This window comes from Urocitellus parryii, chromosome 13 (genome assembly GCF_045843805.1).
Source record: "Urocitellus parryii isolate mUroPar1 chromosome 13, mUroPar1.hap1, whole genome shotgun sequence".
Taxonomy (NCBI): Eukaryota; Metazoa; Chordata; class Mammalia; order Rodentia; family Sciuridae; genus Urocitellus; species Urocitellus parryii.
Genome location: NC_135543.1, coordinates 56981445 through 57004924, shown reverse-complemented (window position 1 = coordinate 57004924; position 23480 = coordinate 56981445). Strand labels below are relative to the sequence as shown.

General features: G+C 39.9%; 1 pseudogene; it reads left to right on the top strand.

Moving 5' to 3' along the window:
* Positions 1-19375: 19375 nt before the first annotated feature.
* LOC113196794 (cytochrome b-c1 complex subunit 2, mitochondrial pseudogene) lies at positions 19376-20303 on the top strand (annotated as a pseudogene).
* The last annotated feature ends 3177 nt before the right edge of the window (positions 20304-23480 follow it).

Genomic DNA, 23480 nt, shown 5'->3' with positions numbered 1-23480 from the left:
CATGTGGCCCTCAGCAGAATCATTACCCACAAAGATAAAGTGAGAATCTGTTTGGTTTGGAGAAAATAGTGATACTAAAACATATCTTGCTAAACAGTTGCTGCTCATTATAGTGAGTGAATCCACTAAGCCAAAATTTCAATTTTGTCGAGTATGAGTAAGTTATAGCCTTAACTGCTACTTTATTTTCATTACATTTCTAAAAATGTTTTTCCATTATACTTTTATATTAAACTCAATGTTCATAGAACTTTTAAAATCTTAAGTGTAAGTGAAAGAATCCATAAAAATGGAAAAAACTGAACACTAGAAATTTGTAATTTTAGTTCTAAAAATACAGTTTTAGGTGCTAATTACTTAAAAAAATAACTTCAGGGCCCAAATAATGATTTATAAGCAGATATTATTATCTCTAGAAGAAAGTTTAAAAATAAAAATTATTTCTATGCAAAATTCTGCTGAAGAGGTAAAAATAGAAATAGAAAAACAGTTTTTTCTTCAGAACATATATTTGTTCACTTCTTTTTACAAAGGCATCTCAATTTTAGCTCAGGAGATTATATTATAGTGTTGGAGAGTAGAAGGGAGTGGTGATTTATGAACTTGGAAGTTTCTTGGAGATTTACTTGCCCTGAGAAAGAAAGAGAAATGACCTTAATTAAACTACATGTTACACAGCCAGGTACATCATAGCAAGGCATGAATAAGATGAACATAATCAAGCAGCATCTAAAAGGGGTGAATGTAGTTGAGCAGTACCTAAAAGACACTTCAGTTGCTTACAAAATCTGCCAAAGTAGAGCTAATTATCTTTTTGACTGTAAGCCTCCACTCTGGTTTTAAATGCATAGTTTTTGATATGCTACATTTGAAACAAAATACTGCCATTTCTGCTTAGACTCACACAGATAGATCATCTTCATTTTCATTTCATTAAAATATTAAAAAATGTATAACTGACCAGAAGATTAAATTACCCTAATCAACAAGAACAAAAGAGCCATGTGTCTCTGTTATTTCTCTAAGAATAATAAGTAATAAAAAGGCATTAAATATGGATTTTCAGAAACCACTTTCCAGGAGTGACACATTGTCACGCTCTGTAAGTCTTTGGGCATGATATAAGTGATTATTCAGTAATGAAATTGGCAAATTTTTTTTCATACGACTTATTTTGTTAATTTAGAGATTATACAGATGATGCCTAACAGCTGGTTAATTAAGTTACTTCCCGAAAAACAAATCAATCTCTGAATCACCTTATAAATAGATTAAATTTCTCTTACACTAAAACATTGTTTACAAGTAGGAACACACAGTGTGTGATCTGGTCCCCAAATAGTACAGGCTGTTAATTTCCATAGGAAATGGGGGTCACTGACATGATCATTTTCACTCTTTAACAAATACATTGTCCATTCCTGGTCATCTTTAGGTGGAACTGACCGCCCCTGCCAAATCTTCCCTCCTCCTCCTGGGGAAGCGTCTCAGCTCAGTTTCCACCATGAGAATAACAATGGCAGAAGGCACCAGCCAGTTGCTGTAGCAGGTGAAAACTAAAAGAGGCTGAACTGAAAGAGACATTTCTAAGAGGATGCAGGGCATGGGGTAGACTTTATCATATGCCAAATGTCAAAATTAAGAAAGAGAACACTAGTGGCTGCTTCAAGAGATGGGTAAGTCTGAAGGTAAGGAAGTTGGCAACTATAGGCCACAGATTAAGAGCATGAGCAATAATGTTTGTGAGCCATGTTGCCCAGGGGACATTAATAATATTGCATGGGAAACTGGTATTGCTTGGTGATAAATTCAGCAGGGACCTGTATCAGTTAGGATTAGATGTCACTTCTTAATAGAAAACTCCCAAATAAAAAAAAATACTTAGAAAGGGTAGTTTATTTGTGCACTGGAGTTAGGGAACTAAGGCCTTTCTTTTTTTTCTTTTTTTGTGGTGCTTGGATTGAATCCAGGGCCTTCTACATGTGAGGCAAGCACTCTACCAACTGAGCTATATCCTCAGCCTGGGAATTAAGGACTTTGTAAATCATTAGGGACCAAGCTCCATCCAGTTCTCCTTGACTTTATGATCAAAAATGACAGCTGGGATTCCAATCATTGTATTCATATTTCAGGCATCAATATTGAGACATGGGAACTCTCTTTTTTAAGAGAATCTTCTGGAAGTCCCACTAACATTTCTCTTAAATCTCATTGACTCCTTAGCCATTTCTTAGTGCAAAGGACACTGGGAAATGTAGTCCAGCATATTCACCCTGGTGTGCTAAACCAGCCTTATCCATCCCACCTCACAACCCAGCGAGAGGGGGTGGGGAGGAAAGAGGGAAGGAAGGAGTCCCAATTGTAGCATTTGCTATTTTGTGTGGTGTAAATACTACTACTGAGGTCAAATTCAGGCTGCCAGTGGTTAACAATGATTTACAAAATTCCTGACAAAATTCTTTGTGGATCACTGGACTGTAAATATTATTTGTTTTGTCACTATGGTAGAATGCAATGATGGAGAGACAAACAACAGTCTCAGCCACAGGGCTCAAGTAGGAAATATTCTGACCAGAAGTTGGATTAGAAACACCTGATCTTAGATTCCAGAAGGAAACAGACACATTTCTGACAAGTCAGGAGCAAACCTGGGCTGGAGGAGAGGTTCATATTTAAAGAGAGCTATAGGGCAAGTAAAGTCCATCCTTGGTGCAAGCAGATGCCATGAGAAGAACATACTGGAATGAATCTATTTAGAATGAGCAGACCCAGGGCCATATGCAGAAGGGATCTGCAGGGTAGAGGACATGGCATGAGGCAGCCAGATCTTCTGCTGAAGGAAAACAGTCTGTTTCGCTGATTCTTCTCATTTTTAGTGTGTAGCATTTATTCATTCACCAAGCAGTGTTCCCACTCTGTGGCAGGCACTGCTCACTGTGCTGAGGAAATAGCAGTGAACAAAACCCAGAAGCTCACATTCGCTGGCAGGGTATGGGGTGGGGTGTGGGGAGAATGAACAAAATAATTTATATGGTAATAAGTGCCATGTAGAAAATAAGGCAGGGAAGGAGAATTGGAGGGTTATAAGTGCTCAATAATTTAAAAAAATTACTAACTAAATTCATGGGCAAGAGAGGCATGAAGGATGTGCCCTGAGATACTGGCAAACTGGGTTTTGAGATCTGATAGTAGTGATCTCTCAAATGGATCCTCTGGAAAGAAGAGCTGCTTCCAGTAATTGAAGGAAGAATATTTACTTGGGAGATTCAAGAGAGGAGGAACCATGTGACATGAGGAGAAGGCTTTCTGTGTTGGATGATGCTCACTGTGACTCACAAGGAGACACAGCTCACAGGCCACACACCGGTCTCTGGGAGAGCTCTGGTTGGGAAGTGGCTGGAGTGTGTCTTGCATGGATTCATGAGTTGAATTCCCATTTTGTGGTAGTAAGAGGCTGGAAACAGACTGCAGTGTGTAGAGTTGGGGCCTTTGGGAGGTGATGAGGGTTAGAAAATGTCATTAGGATGGAGCCCCATGACTGAATACTTCCTAACTCATGTTACCAAGATACATTCCATGGGGGACAGCAGCAGGCTCCTCAGTGCCTACTCAGAAATTCAGTCCTCTTGGTGTGTGGCATTTTGTTAAAGTCTGAAAGGAAAAGGCAAGCCAGTGGTGGGGCTGGAGTGGCCCAGGAGAGAAAGAAGAAAGCAATGTAAGAAATCCAGAAATGCCAAGGTTCAGGTCTAATACACAGAGGGTCAGTCCTGGTTTAGCTACCAGCCAGCATCAGGCCTTGAGCAGGCTGCCTGGGGTCTCTGAACAGCAGTCTCTTCAACAATAAGGGCTGGAGTGGGACAGTCTTCTGAGTCCCCTCAGCTGAGACTGCTTGCTTTGGCAGGACTCAGCATCTCACCATGTCCCTGGCAGCACCAGGACATACTGGTGTCTCCAGAGCCTGGCACAACGTAGGCACTTGATAAATTCTTGTTGAATAAATGACACTGGAAAGCTTGCTTTTTAGCAGTCACAGTTGGTGGTGGGAAAGAGAAGTGTGCTGGGTTTGAGCAGAGATTTTTGAAAAAGGGTAAGAAGGAGAATTCACCTGTCTTTGCACCCAAGGAAGTGTTCCTTTCACTCTGTAGGAGGGGAAGGAAAACTTATTTCTGTGCCCCAGAGAAATGTGTCACTAACATTCACTCAGTGGTGAATGGGAGCTCTTTAAATGTGTTCAACAAAATCACAGCATAGTTGGCTGCAGAGGGAATGGAATGAAGTTTTTAAATCCCTTAAATCAAAATACTGTAATATTTTCAGATCCATTTGCAAAAATAATTATAAACATGGATTCTACCTCGGAGTTAGAACAGTGTTGCCTTGGGGTGGGGCTAGGGAGAGTGTGGCACAGGAAGAAACAGAGTGATGGTGGCTATTTTGTGTTAGGATAAAATTGTTGAAGTATCTGAACAATACATATGGTCTGGAGTTGCCCTCAGCTCCATTGGTGCCTGAAGGGCAGACACAGGCTGCCCTCTGCCAGTGAGTTCCTTGGGTGATAAGCCACCTTCACCAGCATCAGTGCCTCCTAGTAATTTAACCAGGTGCCACATCTCACAACAGCGGGGCACACCATGCAAACTATGTCCGATTTAGGAATATGAACTTGGAGGGGCTGTTGCTTTCCTTTTCTGTGTGTGCTCAGGCCATCGTGTAAATTTTTGCAAACAAAACACTAATTTTCACATACTTCGTCACCTCCAAGTAGGGTTGCAAGATTTAACAAATATAAATGCATGTTGTTAGTTAAATTTGAATTTCAGATATAAATAATTAGTTATTTTTCCCAAATATTGCATTGAATATAATATTCATTGTTTATTCAATATTCAAATTTAACTGGGCATCTTAAATTTTATCTGGTGGCCCTACTTCAAATATGATATTTTCTGTATATATGGACATTTCTGTGGGTCTATAAAATGTTGTGTTTTGGCATATCTGGTATTGCATACACTATTCTATGTTTTGATTTTTTGTATATCTTGATTTTGTTATTAAAAATGCATCTTATAGATTATTCTTTATTATAAACACACATCTGCCTCATTCTTTTTAACAGCTGGTGAATGGATGTACTATAGACATTCATCCATCTACATTTTCAAACTTATCACTTTTATGATTGTCAAATAATGGAAAACTTTTTTCTTTGTGTTGTCTTTCCTGGGGCAGATTTACACCTTTGTCATGCCATCCTATCAAGATGGAAATTCACAGGGGGCTTTTATACTAAAGTCATGAGTTATTCATGATGGGACATTCTGAGAAATGCATCAATAGGTGATTTCATCATTGTGTTGTTATAGTTAAAGCTTCGTCCCAGGGTTTTATAAACTGACTTCCAGACCACTCACGTATAATCGAATCAAGCCTTTATTGAAGCACACCAGTGGTGGCTGACCAGAGCATAAAACTGTTCCCCTGATCAGCCCCGAACAATTGCAAGGGCACTCTTTATAAGCCTGAAAACTGCAAAAGGGATGTTCAGGGGGTCTAGCCAATGCAAGCAAGCCAGGTTACAGAAGTGGGACAGTGCAGTCAAGCGGAGGGAAGCCTAACCAATCACAGTTAGCCCAGTCACCCCAGTCACAGAAACAGAGCCCCGTTACCCTAGTTACAGAAACAATACCCCATTAGGTAGTTCCGTGTTCTTAAAGGTTTCTATAGCAAAAAGAAAAGAACATCTTGCTCCAGTCATGACTCTTCTACTTGGCATGGTTGTTTTACAGGATGAAGTCATAAAATAAAATGGAGTCACATTTGCTCCTACTATCACAGTGTGAACATCATAACATATGTACACAGACTAAGATGTCACCTGTGATGTCACAAGGTAATATAATCTTATGGGACTACTGTGATAAGTGGTTTGTCATTCAGTGAAACATATGCAGTGCATGAGTGTATATCATTTAGTATCATTTAGCAATAGTCATGATTGCACCCTTCAGCCCTTCAAATCTCTACTCCAGTGTGGACTGGTTGCTACACAGATGAGTAGAGACAGCATTCTGTGTCTTGTCTTCAGTGCTGTCTTGGGTTAGATACATTGTTTTCTGTTCAATGTCTTTTATCTTTCTTGGTTTATAACTTCATTTTATGGGAGAGCATTCTCAAAGACTTTTATTGGAAAGACATTTCAAAAAATAATATTATAGGCTTTTGCATGAGTGAAAATATCCTATTCTTCCCATATGTTATTGATAGATTGGCTATTAATCTTTCTTAAAATTCTGAAGACCTTTATTCTGCTATCATTGAAATTCCTGATGCCATTCTTTTCAGTGAATTTTTGTTCCTTTTTAGTGTAACCATTTTCCCCCTACAGAATCTTATAGAACTGTTCATTTTGGGTAATAAGAAATTCCTTGAGAATGTGCTTTGGTGTTAGACATTTTTTGATGGTGCTTGGCTGATAACGGATGTTAATTCTAGAACCCTAAATCCTTCAATTGAGGTTCATGTTTTGTTTTTCTTGAATAATTTTTCCCAATAATTTTCTATGTTCTCTCACTTCTAAAACATATTATTAGGATGTTGGTATTTTTATTTTGGTTGAATCTCTTCTTTTTCTCTTGTCTGTTTTTTAACTTATCTATTCAAATTTCCAAGAGGTTTCGTTGAATTTTTTCTTTCTCTCTCAGATCTTTTAATGCATTTTTAAAATTTTTGAAATGTTGAATATTGTATCATTCAGCATAGGCTAATATGTATTTTGGTCACAACACTGAAATCTCAGTGACTTGAAACAGCAAAGATTTTTTCTGCCAGTTCAAACTATACATCTATTACAGGTCAACTGTGGCTCTGCTCTGCATATTGTCACACGGAGACCCAGGTTGATTTCATAATCCATATGTGGAACATTGCTGGTCTCCTGCAAGGGAAAAAAAAAATGAGCACATGGCTAACCACACATCGATGTCAGCCTAGTCTGATACTTGTGCTTACAGTTCAGTGGCCAAACCAAGACACATGAGCAAGTCTGTAGGCAAATACAATGTTCCCTCAACAAGAGGCAGTGAATATTTTTTGAAGAATAATACATTTGACTTCATATCAAAAATTAAAATAACAAGATTATGTTGTTATGTTTGATTTATGGATTCAGTATCATTTTGAACATCTCTGAGAATATTGTTTTTTATTTTGAAGTTTTACATCAATAGTTTCTGTTTCCCCTTATTCCTCACTTTTTTGTTTGTTTATTTTTGTCTACATATGGTGGTCTTCCTCAATTGTATCCTCAGTTGTCCATTCAGATTTAAGACAGGAAAAAAATTGAGCATATGGTCAGCCATATGTTGATGTCTGCCTGTGTGATACTTTTGCTTACGGTTCAATGACCAGGGAAAGATGAGTCTTTTTTTTTTTTGAGTGTGGAACTGAGTTTGCCAGGGAACTGACCATTATTGGTCTTTGGAGGCTGTGTGCACCTCTGTCCACGCAGGAAATAGATGTCATGCTCAGACTCTCCCACAGCCTCTTCATATAACCGCCTGTCCCTGTCCTATAAAGACTAACAGTAGAGGGTGAGTGCTCAGGTGAGACTGGCAACAGCTGGGAGCCACTACCACATGAAGTATGAAAATAAAAGAGTACAATGTTTGGGACCCTCCTAAAAGCTCCCAGCCCTGGGAGAGGGGCTCCTTAACAGGAACCATTGCCATCGCAGGGGAATGAAGCCATTGCCAAACTACAGTCTGGCATGAAGAAAAGGGACAGTAAATATGACAGCCTCTGTCTGCTGCATTCTGGGATCATCACCCAATGCATTGCCAATCCAGCAGAACCTACCCAGAAGCCAGAATGAGAATTCCCAAGGGACACTGTGTGTGTATAACTTACCTCCTGGAACACAGAACATAGAAGAGAAGGATCAAGAATAGTTCCTGAAGGGCTCAGGAGAAAAGATCCAGGCCAGGTGTCTTTAGCTAGGGGACAGTATAGGGTCCCCAAGGAGGCTGCTCTGAGAGCCTTCTGGGGCATCTGCAAATAGGGGGAGCTGTGAGGCCAACTGTTCTATATGAAGACTTTCATCTGCTCCCTACCCCTGTGTTCTCCCCATGCCTCAGCCCTGTTCTCCACTGCACCTGTGGCCCCAGAGCCTCTTATGTCCAAGGAAGGGAGTGTGGGCTACTTCCTTTTGTAATTTGTGATTCTGGGACACACACTTGGAGTTGTGGCTTCTTCTTTTCTTCCAAATCAGTTACCACTTCTCTTCTAAGAACCTGTTGAAATTGCTTGGCTCTGTGTGTATTTCCAGTTTCCTTATTCCTCTGCCTTATTTCTCTAGGAAGTGGAGTTAATCACAATATTTTTACACTTATCTTAAGAGAGTAATGTTAATAATATACTAATTATTTACAGTTCTTTAACATTATCCATAGTGTCCAGTGTGAACATAAAATAAATAATTACATAAAGTAACCTGAAAATTAAGCCTGTGAGCGCACACTTTATTGGAATATATTCCAAGGACACATACAACAAAGGGTAAAGGAATCTTAACTTTGGTATTGGATATGTTCTTTTTAGTGGTACTTTAAAACTAAAACTTTGTATGTGGATTATAGATTAGAACACATGAGTAAATACAGTCATCCCCCCTCAGAATCCTTGGATGCTCAAGTCCCTTATATAAAGTGGCATGGTATTTACATAGAAGCTCTGTATCTCTTCCCATATGCTTTCCATGATTTTTAGATTATTTATAATATCTAGTACAATGTAAAGTCTATGTAAATAGTTTTTAGGGAAAAAAATCTATTGTTTCAAGGAATAAAGACAAGAAAAATGTGTGTACAAGTTCAGTACATATGCAATTTTTTTCTGAATATTTTTTATCCATGGTTGGTTGAATTTGCAATGTGGACTCCAAAAGGTATGGAGGGCCAACTATCTATTTATATTGTGGCTGCAGAATTATCTCTGTGGAAAATAGCATGGGGGAAGTTGCAGAAGAATCCTGCATTACTGATTTGTTACTCTGACTTTAAACACCTACTGTTTCCTGTGTTCCTGTTGTGAAGTAGTGAGAAATTCACAAATCCACCAGTGTTCTATTTTCTTTGTTTTTTAAAAATTTTTTTTAAAAAATTGTTCTAATTAGTTATGCATGACAGCAGAATGAATTTCAACTTATTGTACATAAATGGAACACAAATTCTCATTCCTCTGGCTGCACACAATACAGAGTCACACCATTCATGCAGTCATATATGCACATAGGGTAATAATGTCAGTCTCAATCCACCATCCTTCCCATTCCCATAGTTCCTCCTCTCCCCTCACTCCCCAGTGCCCAATCCAGATTTTCTCCATTCTTCTCTAGTCCCACCTCCCCATTATGGATCACCATCTGCATATCAGAGAAAACATTTTGCCTTTTGTTTTTTGGGATTGGCTTATTTTGCTTGGCATAATATTCTCTACCTCCATCCATTTACTTGCAAATGCCATAATTTTATTCTTTTTTAAGGCTGAGTAATATCTATTGTGCAAAGAGTGTTCTTCCTGGGAATGTTTAAATCATGAGAAAAGAATGTAGGATGTTTTTGCAGGAACTCTTCAAAGAACTTGTTGTCATGAAGAACAGTGACGTGACAGGAGTATTCCACAGGAGGGGACAAGGCCAGAATGTAAGAGTCAAATGCAAATGTGTGGACTTTCAACTCCATTCTGAACTAAAAGGGAAAATAGATCTATTCTGGAATTCTGGAATATTGACTTACTCCGGGTACAGGGGCTTTGGGGCTGTATCCAAGGGACTGTCCTGGCACCTGGGCCCACTTCCCCATGATTCTGTAAGAAGGAGGTGTGTACAGAGAAAGGAGACAGAACATGGCAAGGGACCAGCCGTTGATGAATTTGGGGAGACTTTATTGTATTATTACTTTGGAAATTTTAAATAAAAAAGAGAAAACTCTAAAAGCTTTGGGTAACTTTATTATATTATTGCTTTGAAAATTTAAAATAAAAAAAAACTTTAAAAATCAAACAAACCAAAAATGCCAAAAATCAAACAAACTTTAACATTTCAAGAAAATTATTATCAAAACATAGTTATCTTCTTTTTTTAAATACCACAACTTGGTTTCAATAAAATAAGTGACTGAGGCACACTGAAAGAATAAAGATACATACTGGAGAAATCACTTCAGATGAGAAGTGCAGTGCTCTCTTCAGCCAAGAGAATGTTAAAAAAGGATGACTCAAAAAGATGAGTGAGAGGTGGGGATGTAACTCAGAGGTTCAGAGCTTGCATACTATGTGTGAGGCCCTGGGTTCAATCCCCAGTACCACACAGACATACAAAAAGACGACCAGTTTTCTTGAGTCACTGACTTGAGACACTGACTTGCCAGTCAAAACCCCAAAGTCTCCTCCTGTGTGGAGAAAGGAAGGTGCTAAAAACCTACATGTGGTATTACATCTGCTCATCACTGAATGATGTTCAGCAAGGTATGAGATCTCTTTCAGATACATTTGGCAGCATCCCAGAGAAGTGATAAACTTGACAAAGAGACACAACAAGACTTAACTGTGTTGGGACAGGTGCATGGAATACTGCATGCATGGCATACGTTAAGGGCACCTGTAAGGGCGTCTGAGTGGCAGGCCATTCCCCTTGTTCTAGGTACATGAGCAGCAGGCTGCCTACCCCATAGGCACAGCCCTGGGTGTGAGGCCATATGTTGCAGTCCCTGCTCGACTGGTCGCTGCAAGGATAGTTAGCAAGAAATTGTGTTGGTGGCTGCCTATAGTCTGCCTAGCTACTGCCCAAGTACATGTACATGGTAACTGCACAATAAAATCTGACCTGCTTCCTGCTTAGTCTCCTGAGGTCTTGATGAGCTACTCCACAGCCACACTCTCCTCTACCACTCTCCTCTACCATCTCGCTGGTAGAGAGAGACCACACTACTGAGGCTTGGGATATATACTGTTGAAGTGGCCAAGAACAATATGCTTTCCTAAACTTATTTTAGCCACAGACTTTTCTTCCACTTGCCTTTGAACCTCTCTCACAAGACATTTTGGAGCTACTGAGAACACTTGATACACAACTTCCAAGTACAAAAGCGAAATCACTCACTTTACACAGACACTGGATGGCAGCTGAGGTAGATCACTTCCACTTTTAGATACATCATTTGAAACATACTTGTCCCAGATGGCAGTTGCTGAGGGCCATTGCCAAGTAGGAATGACGCATCGAAATTTCCTTGCCAGCGTACCCCATGTTGCTTAGAGGAAGGACTCGTGGAAATGGTCTTGCCTTGGACATTCACTATGACATTGCATGTATGTTTGAGAAAGGTGACCCTGCTCAAGGACCAGGATGGATCCAGGTTTAGGGTGTATCCTGCAGGTTTTAGGAAGTATCCCGCTCCTTGGGTTTAGGGCGTTCCCGATTTAGGACAATCTGGGTTTAGGGCAGTTCCAGGTTTAAGGTTATTGCTGCTGGGAATAGGACGTATCCTGCTGCCTGAGTTCCCGTTGAGTTCTCATGGAATTCAGAAAGTTTTTGGGATTCAAAGCCTGGTGGAGTACGTGAATTTTGGCGGCAGAACTTGGATTTCCCGAGAATGTGTTTGTAGAGTTCGGGAATAAAGAATTGCTGTTTGAATCTACAAGGTGTGTGGTGGCTCGTGATTCTGTGCCCAGCCAGACTGTGACAGGCAGTGTCACGTATACATTATGCACAAGTACATGTTAATACAGTACATGTGTATGCTTTGGCATATTAAAACAGAGAATAGGTTTGGCAAAGTCAAATTTGTTCCCTCCTCATTCATCTCTGATCTCCCTGAAGGTATGTTTGTATACCTGCTTACTAGTTGTGTTGTTTTTGCTTTTAGAAGTGATTGTGGTGGGGCTCATATAGACACATATGCCAATTTGCAGATATAGGTATGATTAAAATATGCATGGGTATTGTGTTACCTTTCCATCACTATAATAAAATACCTGAAGCCATTAACTTTTAAAGAGAAAAGGTTTATTTTGGCTCACAGTTTTAGAGATTCCAGTTTATGATTAACTGGCCCCATTGCTTTGGGCTCTGGCAAAGCAGCATATCATGGCAAGAAAATGTGTCAGAGCAAAACTGCTTATCTCAGGGGGCAAAAAATGAATGAGGAAGGGACTAGGGTTCCACTAACCCTTTTAAGGGCACACCCACAATGTCCTAAAGACTTTCCACTGGGCTCCTCCTCCTATAGGCTCCATCACTTCCAAATAGTACCACTCGAAGGAGCAAGGCTTTAACATGTGTGCCTTTGGGGGACATCCAACATCCAAACAATAGCAGTCATGTGTGTACACAGTCTTCATACAGGTATGCACACACGTATTTGTGTAACATTTGGAACAGTCTAGAAAAATGGAAGTTCCTACCTCTTGGATATTTGCCTCATTCTAGAGCTATCTGACTCAGTGCTTCCTCCTTCTGGAGGCAAAGCTGGTCATTCTGACCAGGGTGAGAGGGAAAGGGAAGGAAATGTGGTTGGGGAAAACAAATAGATAAGGAGGAGTCTGGAAGACAAGTTGTTCCTAACATAATCACTTTACTCTACAACTGGATCTAACTTTAATGGTAAAGGACAAGAGGAGTCAGTCAGAGAAGGGTTGATATGTTCTCCTCTTTCTCAGTTTCTCTTCAAAGACCAGACAACACTGGACCTTCTCTTCTATTATTGTGGTTTGGAACTGAAATGTCCCCCAAAGGCCATGTGTTCAGGGTGTGGTCCCCAGCATGTGGCACAACTGGGAGGTGGTGAAGGCTATAAAAGGCTGGGCCTAACTAGAGGAAGTTAGATCCTTAGATACATGCCTGAGAAAGGGATACTGGGACCCGGGCCCTTCCTCTCTCTTTGATTCTTGGTTTCCAGGAGGTGACCTGTTTCCTCTGTTGTTTGCTCCCACCATGATGCACTGCCTTGTCACAGACCCAAAGACCAAACATGAACTGAAATCTACAAAAGCTAGTCAAAGTAAGCCTTCCTCTTTCTTAGTTATGAGTATTTCAGGTATTTGTTACAGCAGTGGAAAGCTGATTAACACGTCCTCATCTTCCAGAGCTGAGTCCTTCTACCCATCAGGAAATGAGAGTTGTGGATAGGCACATGGAAAAATGCTGTGAGTTCTCCCATCAGGAATGATTCCCAGATTGAATCCTGTCCAATGACGGGATGAGTCCCAAGAGTCATGGGGCTGGTGTCCCCATCTTCAGGGAAAGCAGTACCTCATGGTGGAGTAGGGTGTGCAGCAGCAGGTTTTCAGTCTGGACCTTGAGAAGCAACATCTCCTCAGGGATTCCATGTGTTGAGGGTGGACTCAGAGCAACAGAAGTTGACCAAAACACCCTCTGCCTTCAAGATGACCTTCTTTTCTCTGACCAAAAGGCAACCTATGTGTAGAGGTGGACCTGAGAGAATCCTCTATATTCAAAATGGTCAACATCTCAGAGGGAGAACTGGCCCCAGGAGGTGGTCCACTGAAGCACATTATTCCTCTGTAAGTTCATCTGGAAGCTTTGATTTTTCTTCTGGATTCTTCCTTTGTGTAGTCATAAAGCTAATTTGTACTTTGTGCTTAAAAGTTGACTGTTTCAATGATCCAAAACATTCTGAAAATGATTCATCACATTCATGTTCTGTAGGAGTTTTGCTCTGGAAATCACTTCTTTCCACACATTCTTAGAGGAAAAATGGTGTATGGAGCGATAATGTTACTGTATCCCTATTTGTCACCACCAGCAGGTCATCCGATGCATAAATCCAAAGAATTCCTGCACAAGAAGTTTCAAGAACTTCAAATAAGAGAGTTTGTTTCAGATTGTCCACCTGTCTCTTCTGTGGAAAACTGTTTTTAGGGTCATGATAATGCTTTGTAAAGACAAAATATTCCTCCTGCTTCTGCAGTACACATCTCCTTCTCTTCTATTTTCTGGGAGTAGTGTTGACAGTTTTCATGAGTGGACAGCCCTTGACCAGCTACTATTTACCCAGCACATCAGGGTCAGTCTGCAGGGAGATATCAGCTTTTCCCCAATGAGAATTCACATCCAGTGGAATTTTCTGGTAATGAGGGAGGCCATACATAGAATGGAGTTTCGGTTTATAAGAAGAGAGTTCCTTAGACATTTGTGACTGAGTTTTAAAACAATCATTCAGGGCTGGGGATGTGGCTCAAGTGGTAGCGCGCTCGCCTGGCATGCGTGCGGCCTGGGTTCGATCCTCCAGCACCACATACAAACAAAGATGTTGTGTCCTCCAATAACTAAAAAATAAATAAATATTAAAAAAAATAAAACAATCATTCATCTGGAAATCATTGCTGGGCTGTATAATTTCTTATTTGGCTGGCATATCACAAGGAGTAATATGGACTGTATCAGTTTTATCCTTAGCTTGCTGTGGTTTCCAGAACAAAACTCAAATAGCTGAGCACACTTAGAATTCAAATTTAGAAGAAGGAAAGTCTTCATTCTCTCTGTAATATCTCAAGACTTATCAGGCAAAATTTTGAAATTTAGAAACTTTCTTATCCTACATGGGTATCATCTTGTCTTTTAAGAAGTTTTTAGTGTAGATAGATAGTGTCAGGGGAAACAGAGAAGAGTCCTGTTTTTCTTACACAGGCTAGTTAAGTGATGATTAAACCTGGTTGTGTATGCCAGCCTGTCTCTAATAAGGTCAGCATTGGAAGCAAGCATGTTGCAACTCAGAAGTTCAGACAAATACTACTATGGTTTGAATGGATGCCTCCATCCAGAATGTACAGGTTGAAACTGAATCCACAGGGTACAGTAATGAGTAGAGATTTCAGGTGGTGATGAGTAACCTTATATAAGGACTAGAGGGAACTAGTTGGGCCCTTTTGTGATCTTCCATGAGGGACACAATGTTCTTCCCTCCCAGAAGACACAGCAACAAGACATCATCTTGGAATCAGAGATGGAGCCTCACCTGTTTGAGCTTTGATTATGAACTCCCAGCCCCTGGAACTATGAGAAACAAATTTCTATTATTTACAAATTATCCATTCTGTGCTATTTTGTTCTAGCAGCACAGATAAGTACATATTAATTTAAAATATATGCCCCTAAGTCTTAGAACTTTCTTCACAAAGGTTTGCTGTGTTTAGCAGGCATTGATAGTAAGGACAGAGAAGTGTGTTCATTTCCTGTTACTGCTATAACAAATTACAACAAACACACTGGCTTAAAACAACACAACTTTATTCTCTTATACTTTTGATGTCAGAAGTCTGAAATCTGTTTCATTGGCCTAAATTCAAGGTGTTGAATGCTGGTTCCTTCAGGAGGTCCTTAGGGAGGATCTGTTTCCTTGACTTTTGCAGTGCTGCCTGGCCACCTGGATTCTTTAGCTGGTCCCTTTCATCCATTTCCAGAGTGCATCACTGTAGCCTCTGCTTCCATTGGCACATACCTTCTCCCCTGACCATGCACTCTCTTATAGAACCCTGTCATCAAACACACCCAGATAATCTAGGATAATATTCAAATCTCAGAATCCTTCATCACATCTGCAATGTCCCTCTTGCTGTACAAGGTAACGGTCACAGTTTCTGGGATAAGAACATGCACATATTGGGGGGAGTCAGGTGGGACAGGGCAGTGAGTAACTCCAAAAGATATTCCAAGACCTTGGAGCCAGAGGCCCAAACAAGGATCTTCTCTGCCACTGGTCTCCCAGATCTGGAGTGCCATGTTGGTATTTATATTATTTATTACACAATTCATATGTAAATATTCATCTTGTGAAAAAGCTAATTCTTCTGATTACTTCCCCCAATCCTGATTCTCTTATTTCTCCATCCTTCAAAAGGTCAACATTGTTCTTCACTTGATCCACAAAAGATGTGTCTCCACTATATTATTTATTTATTACTATAAAAAGCAGAGCCTTGTTTATGGTTTCCACAAGTGTAAATGGTATTTTTATGGATATGAACTGTCACATGCTTTAATCAAGCACCATTATCTTCAAGATCTTTCCATGCCAATATCTTTCCATATAAATGGAGCGTATCCTTTCCAACTTCTGAAAAATATCCTATGAAATGAGTACATCATGGTATATTCATATTCCTGGACTGCTATAACAAACTACCAGAAATGGAAATATTAAAACAATGGAAGTATTCTCATACAGAGTCCAAAATCAAAGCGTTGGCAGGGCTGCACTCTCTCTGAAGGCTCTAGGAGACATCCTTACTTCTTCCAGCTTCTGCTGGCTGTCAGGATTCTTTGACTTGTAAATGCATCTCTCTAATATCTTCTCCACCCTCACATGTCTATGCCTCATGCATGTCTCTCTTATCACCTTTCTCTTCTACTGGCCATTGATAAAAAAGACAAAAGGAAGAAAATTTATATTCTTTCCCATAAGGAAACTTCTTTAAAAATCGCAGTCTCTTATTACATCTCATTGGCTGAAATTTGGTCACATTTCCCCTTAAGGGAAGCTGGGAAATGTAATTCCTTGCTGGTTATCTGGAGATCTTATTACAACACAAGAAATGAGGAACAGATGTGGTGGTAACTGGCAGCCTCTGCCCCCATAAGTATTTCTCTGATGTAAATACCTAGAGCAGAATAGTTGACCATGAGGACAGACTCATTTTAATTGTGATACTGCCAGAGTATCCTCTAATGTTGTCATGTACATTTACACTCCCTCCAGCAACATTGAGAAGAGCTTTTCCCTTTCCTCCACTGGAGCATTAATGTAAAATGTTTAAATATTTTTTTTTGTCATTACATTGGGTAAAAATGATATCATGTTTTAAAATATTTTTATTTCCATGGTTCCTAGTGAAGATGAGCATTATTTAATATATTTATTGGCCACTTCCATTTTATCTTCTTTAATTTTCCTTTTTATTCCCCTTGTTCATTTTTTCCTACTAAGTTTTTGTCTTTTTCCAGTTGACCAGAAACTCTTTACAGTATTCTCAGTATTAATACTTTTCTGTCATAACTGTTACAAAAAAATTTTCCCAGTTTAGCATGTGTCTTTCCATTTTTTTTTGGTATATTTTGTCATATCAGAAGTTTTAAATATGCTCCACCTTATCTAAAACATGTTTATTTACAAAAGCAAATGCTGTATAAGCTTTTTGCTTTATATAGCTAGACAGTTCAGATATGATTGACTGGAAAGAGTCAGCTCCCCTAGTCTAAGTAATGGGGACATAAAAACCATTTCACAAATCTCAACTGCATCTCTTTCATACGTGTTCACATGAGGCTCTTGTTTTCAGTCAAATGAGTAACAAAGCTTTCTGGTGATCATGTACATGCTCTGGCTCCTTAGAGGACAGGACCTTAGAGGACAGGGACCCAGTTACCTATTAGAGTCTACTAGGGCTTCAAGATGCTCACAGAAAGAGCCATTCAAATGGGCAAAATATGCTGTACCCAGAGGATACAGAAATATAATACAAAAGGTCCAGCTGTCAGAACCTACTTGAACAAAATTAGATGGAATAAAGAGAATCTCTTAAGCAACCTTCCTGAAGACCCAGAGTCGTTATCTCTGAATCAGGTTTGGAGAGACTAGATAGTTATCTTATACCACTTCCAGAGTGCACACAGGGTACTCAAGGTCAGCTTGGGATCTTCTTCAGAGAAGAGGCACCCAATCCACTTTACCCCTAATAGGAATATTGTCTTTAAAATTCCATGGGGCTGGCTTGCACAGGAAAGGAAACTGGCTCTAGGCCCTCTTATGATTATGAAGATGGCATATTTATTTGGCTGCTAATCTACTACTTAACTAGAATTTTAAGGCTCAAACTCTTTTGATAAAACATTGGCTGCAATATATCAATGCTATTTCAAATCTGGTTCATAGAACCACTTCCCCAGTCCTTTATGAACATCCCACCATGTATGGTTTGTATCTGGAATGTCTCCAAAAGACTTAAAATGGACTACAGGGAGGAGGTGTGGCAGGGTTGGAGAAAGTAGGTCACTGGGGGTGTACCCTTTGGGGATATATTTGTCCCTGATCCTGCCCCCCATCCCCCACCACTTCCTGGCTGCCATGAAGTGAGCAGTTTTCTTCTGCCATGTCTTTCTGCTAAAGTGTTTTATCTTGAAGTCAGCTGACCATGGACTGAAACCTCTGAAACCATAAGACAGAATGAATCTTTCCTTATCTAATTTTTTTTCCTCATGTATCTGTCACAGCAACTAAAAGCAAACATACACCCCCACTTCAACCTCCACATTCCTTAACTAGAAAAGCACTGCAAGAGCTCCCTGGAAAGAAAAATATCCTTTTTAAGAAAGGGCAATTCAGATTACAACTATTCTTCCAACAGCTTCCTCCCTATCTCCACCTGTGTGGAAAAATAGGAAGAACATTTTTCTGCTCTCTCCAGAACTATAGAAAATATCTTCTTGATGAAAACAGTGAACCAGGCTCTGATCTAATGCTTCTCCCCATTAATAGAAATCTATGGACAGAACTACTCCTAGTTAAGGTGTATGTTATTTGTATTGCTCATTCTTATTTCATTTTCTTTGATTTTATGTTTTCTCTACTTTGCTCATTTTGTCTTGTTCTAACAGATTGTCTTTTTCTGACTGAATTCTATCCCAGTCCCTAAACCCATAGAGTAATACCTCGGTGTCACCTACAATGCCAGTCCCCGCATATATGTTTTATGATATTTTAGTTGATTGAGAAAGAACAAGATAAATTATAGACTTTTGACTTTCACATGTCTGCTGCTCTGGGCTGAGATTAAAATGTTCCACCTCTCCCCTGCAGCATGTGCTTCAGTGTTACAACTCATCAACAAAAGGCGTATGCCCCAAGTTTCTGCTTGCTGCCATTGACTTCTGGACAGAAACAAATTGCTTCGCATCATTTATGACATCAGTGTTAGCCACTGAGTCAATTTGCTGAAGGAGTGTGAATGGTGGTGTGTAAGAACCAGCAGCTAGAGTCTGGGATCCAACTTCATTTAGGAAGCCTTCAAAAGACTCTAGTGACATCAGGTATTCAGCTTTCAGCTTGTTTTAGGCAGCCTGGACATCTGCATTGGAAAGGTTTCCTTGGGCAATTGTTTTTACTTGATTATAGGCAGCCTTGATCACATCTACAGCAACTACAGCCTAGGAGATAGTGTAAATTCCAAAAAGCCCAGAATCCAAATAATTGGCATTGAAAGCAGAAACATTGAATGTCTGGTGCTTTCCTTTGGCAACAGCCTGGTACCATCTTGCTTGTCTTTAAACCACACTGACAGTGAGTCAGAGCACTCTTGAGCCATGAAGCTACTGACTAGAGCCAGGTCCTTCTCAAGATTTTATTCCTTCAAAGTTGTCCCCCAAATTAAATGTACAACTGCCCCTGCAGGAGTTACTCTACATCCTCAGGACCTTGAGTTTACCAAATTACCAAATGGTTTGGTAATTGCTTCTCTGGTAAACTATGCTCCTGCATCAAGAATTGGTTTGTACATTAAATCAGGCAGTAGATATTAGGGCTCCAACAATTTAGGAACCTCTCATTTGCTGTGTCTTGCATCCAGTTTAACTACAAAGGGTGCTTCATCTTTCAAGATAACCCAAGGAATTGAAGCAAGTGATGGTAAACTAAGTGTGACTGGGAAATGGAGTGCCTGCAGGATGATGGTGACATTTTAATGGAATTCCTGCTCCATGTCACCACAGCACCAAAATTTTGTTGTTGGGAAGCAGCTGCCCTTCAGTCTCAGCTAAGGATTGAAAAAGCTGTGGCTTTTCAGAATCCACAGGCTCTTCTCATTGAAAATTTGCATGCTGCTATTTACCAGAATGCCTTAGCTAATTCATTGTATTGTCCTGACTATAGGATTGGAAAAGTGACATCACAAGAGTTATATCACTTTGTTCAGAACCATTTTACAAGCACAAGAATGACTTTGATTGGGTTTGCTGTGAGTCATCCTGTTTTAAAGCAGGTTGCTGAACAGTTCCTCAACAAGAAGGGTGGGCTTGATTTTTACCTGGTGCAAAGGCCACACATGGTGGAGGTGAAATTTGAGAACAAAATGGAGACAATCTTGTCCATTCTGCTGTTGTAGCAGAAAGTGCTGCTATAGGAAATGCAGAAGCTCATGCATTCACTGTTTTTCAGCATGTCCTTGCTGCTGGACCACATGTCAAGAGGGACAGAAATGCCACTAGCATCTTGTACAAGACAGTTTCTTTATAGACAAACTGTCTTTGGATGTTTGTTCCTTCCTGTGTCTTTACATGAGGCTAATTGCTCAATGTACTATGGTTGACAGCCAATAAAAAATGGGCTGTGGGAATTCTCCAATCTGAAGAAATTGCTCCTGTATCAGGAGCTCTCTGTACCTTACATAGATCACCTTGGATCCTACTGGTTTCCAAATATACAATCTGCTTCCTGCTATAAAAGACTCGGAACTCTTTTGGAGAGTATTTGTAGGTTGCTTGGACAAGAAGTGGGCTACAAGTATTGGGAAATTAAAGCCTTTGGGAGTATCCCTGTAGCAATGATTCAAGAGGATCCTTTGGGAGAGACAATGTGGCAACATGACCTAAATCATGATTTTAAATCTTTCCTATGAGGAACCAGTTACTAAATATTTTTTAAAAAATATTTTTATTAGTTTTTGATGGATCTTTATTTATTTATTTATATGTGGTGCTGAGACTTGAACCCAGTACCTCACACATGCTAGGCAAGCACTCTACCACTGTGCCACAACCCTAGCCCCTAGTAAATATATTTTTTTCTTTCTTTTTAAAATTTATATCTTACATACATGACAATAGTGGAGTGCATTACGTTCATAATTATCCATTCACAGCACAATTTTTGTAACTCTGTATAAAGTATGTTCACACCAAATTATGCCATTATACATGAGCTCTATTATTTTTTTGCATACAATTCTTAATACACTTTTATACCACCATTTATCATATCTGTTTGTATATAAGGTATGTTGACACCAAATTCACATCTTCATACATGTATTTTGTATAATGATGACCCTCTCCTTCCACCACCCTCCTAGTAAATATTTTAATCATTGTGGATCATCTGGTCTCCACCACAACTACTCAGTTCAGCAGTTTTAGGGTACAAGCAGTGATAGCATAGATGAAATGTAAATAAATGGACAAGGATTTATAACAAGAAAACATCACTACTAAAATTTGAATCTCAAGAACTTTCATGTCATAAAATATTTAATTATTTTTCTATCATTTAAAAATATAAAACCATTTTTGCTTTAGAGTCATAATAAAAAAACTAACAGGCTGGATTCAGCTGTAATTTTCTGACCCAGTCTAAATGGTTTCCCAGGATCCCTAATGAGATCAGCTCTGGTTGCCTGCAGCAGTAATCTGCTTATTAGAGCCTTTGATTAGCTCTCTTCCCTTCCCTGGCTTACTCATCTATTCCTCTGGAATCCCCTTCCAAATAAACTTTGACCTCAAAGCCCTTGCAGATCCATCTTTTGTTATTAGACTGGTAAATGGAATTTCCAGTTTCCCCTTCCCCCAAAGTTATATAGACAGTAGAAATTTTAAGCAGGGAAACTCTAGCAATAGCCCCTAGAACCTGGCCCTCCATCACAGTCGTCACCTTCCTCTTGCTCCATCTCCCTGGATGTGTCACATCTAGACAGCGTCCAGAGCTCCTGGCTTCACATTGACTATACTTTAGAGAACAAGATTGTCCTTCTCTAACACCACAGTGCTTTTACTCTGTTTAGGAAGGAAGAGAGTTTACCCACAAGGATGGTGCACCTGATAACCAGGAAGAGTGGCAGGTTGTGCCACGGGGTCAGGAAGGATTCAAATCTCAGCTGTCTCATTTGTGACAAGGAAAATTTACCCAAGCCTCATTTATTCAGGGATGAGGAGATAGTCAGAGCTCATCCCTTCTGGGACCAGTGGAGGGTTAAATAGCTATCAGATGCTCATCATGTATTATAGTGTGGGGCACATAGTAGGCCTAATAATTGAAGATTCCTACTGTTATTAATAGATGAATAATAGGTAAAAACTCACAGTGGGGGCCAATATCATCATGGGAGAAGTACGGATATGTCAAACAGGACCCTGAGGGTGGGTAGAGTAGGGGAAAAGGGGCACTTCACAGTAGGAAGTCAACATGAGCAAAGATACAGCCATGAATTCCCAACAGAAGAAACTCAGATAACTAATCCAGCCTCCTATTCCTGGCAACACAGGCTAAAAAAGAAAAAAGATGCTCATTGAGATGCATCTACTATGCCCCTACTTATGCTATAGGCAATTGTTCTCTGTGCTTATAGATTCTCACCTTCAATTTTTAAACAGCAATTATAAAGAAATGGATATTACCCAAATTTTACAGGAAAGACATCAAATTCCAGAGAGGTTAAGTTTGCCAGTGTGGAGAGTCCAATCATGGTTCTTTTAACTGCAGAACCTCTGTGCTTGCCTACATGGCTCTATAGCATGCAAAAGAGAGACTAAGCTAGACTTGTGATTCAGAGATGGTGTCCTGAAGGATTTCTGTCTATGGGGAGAGCTGAAGAATGAGCACAAGTTACCTCTGAGAAGGTAGAAAGAAAGAACATTCCTGGTCATAGTCATAGTGTGTCCTTAGCTTCAAAGCCATGCTGGATGCTTGGGAATTCCTTTGTGGCTGGAGCTTGGAGTACTAGAAAAACAAGCTGGAGGTGGGGTGGGGGTGAGTGATGATATCATAGGCTAGAGATATTGGTAAGATATTGGGATATCTAATATCTGATATTAGGTAGCAAGATATTGGGAATCTGACTATGTCTGACTGATCCCCCCAAACCAAAACAAAGGCACATTCATTTTTGAGGAATTCTTATATATGAGCATGTGCTACAAATGACTTTGAAGCAATTGTTAGACCCACATCAGCTATTGCTCACTGTCCATGGTTTTAAGAGAATCTGGACATGGTCATCTGGATTCCATAGGAAGGGGAGAAGTGAGAATTTCCTTAATAAAACTCAAAGAGCCATGACAGTGCATGCCTTTATTTCCAGCTATTGGGAAGGCTGAGGCAGGAGGATCACTTGAGCCCATGAATGGGACACCAGCCTCAGCAACATAATGAGACCACGCCTCAAAAAAGTGAAACAAAACAGAGAAAGAAGCTTCAAAGAACGACCACTTAAGCCAAGCACTTCACTTTTAAAATGAGGGAAAATAAAAGACATGGGCTACTATTTCGATCCATGATCTCATGATTGAGTCATTGACACAAAAATATAAAATTCGAGGTTGAAGGGATACACTGGGAAGAAAGACCAACCTAAGGAGACCAAAATCTCCAGGGAGGGAGAATAAAGTGGGTGAGTTCTAAAGATCTGACCTGCCACATCCT